Genomic DNA, 954 nt, shown 5'->3' on the forward strand with positions numbered 1-954 from the left:
AGTTCGAGTTGTATGTGTTACCATATTGAGCATTTTGATTCATCGGCCCTCTAGCTTGTTGCCCCACATAGTAGATAGATTCAGAATTCACGGGGTATATGTCACTTGTGTGACCTTCACCACATAACTCACAAGAAGTAGACATATTGCATCTGTTGTGCTTGGTGCATTGTCATTTTATTCATCTGATTTGCTAATCTCGCTATATCTTCCTTCATGACTGAGAAATCATCAAGCTCAATTACACCTGTCGCCTTCTATTTAAGTGCTCTTCATGGTTTAACAGTGAAATTATTTAGCAGGATCTGAATTTTACTATACGGTCTTGCCATGCAACTACCCCCACATGCCGAGTCAAGATTCATCTTCGATGTCTCATCCAACCCATCATTGAAAGTGTGATCTAACACCTCATCAGTTTGGCAATGATGTGGGCAGTCTCTGAGTAAATTTTTGTATCTTTCCCAAGCTTGACGAAGAGTCGCCATCTCATTGTTGAAACCCAAGAATCTGGCTCTTCAGCGACTTTGTCTTCTTAGTGGGAAAAAACTTGATTAAGAATTTCCGTGCTAGATCATCCCAAGTGTGGATCGAGTTTGCGGGCTCCTTCTGCAACCATTCTTTGGCTTCCCCCAATAGTGAAAAGGGAAACAGTGTCAGTCTGACATAGTCTTTGAAAATATTCGGATAATTGTAAGTATCCGTAATTTCCAAAAAATTCTAAATGTGCCGCTGCCGATCTTCATGAGATAAAACCCACATATTGCCCCGTGGACTGAATAGGTTGTACAATGTATTGTTTGAGCTCAAAGTGACCCGTGATATCAGGCTTCACTATAGCCTGAGTCATATTAGCAAGATTAGACCTTGCGGTCTCGATCACTAGTCGCTCTTCATGACCTGCCATCTCAAGTGGTTGAGATTGAACTACGATGTCCAACTCTCCTTTTGTTC

The 954-nt window shown here is 41.5% G+C and overlaps 1 non-coding gene across 1 annotated transcript; it reads left to right on the forward strand.

Annotated features, from left to right (window-relative positions):
• The first annotated feature begins 420 nt into the window (after positions 1-420).
• LOC142170053 (small nucleolar RNA R71) lies at positions 421-525 on the forward strand. The gene has a single exon (XR_012699668.1). It is a non-coding gene; the product is annotated as a small nucleolar RNA R71 (small nucleolar RNA).
• Positions 526-954: the final 429 nt, after the last annotated feature.

Source organism: Nicotiana tabacum, chromosome 15 (assembly GCF_000715075.1).
Source record: "Nicotiana tabacum cultivar K326 chromosome 15, ASM71507v2, whole genome shotgun sequence".
Lineage (NCBI taxonomy): Eukaryota > Viridiplantae > Streptophyta > Magnoliopsida > Solanales > Solanaceae > Nicotiana > Nicotiana tabacum.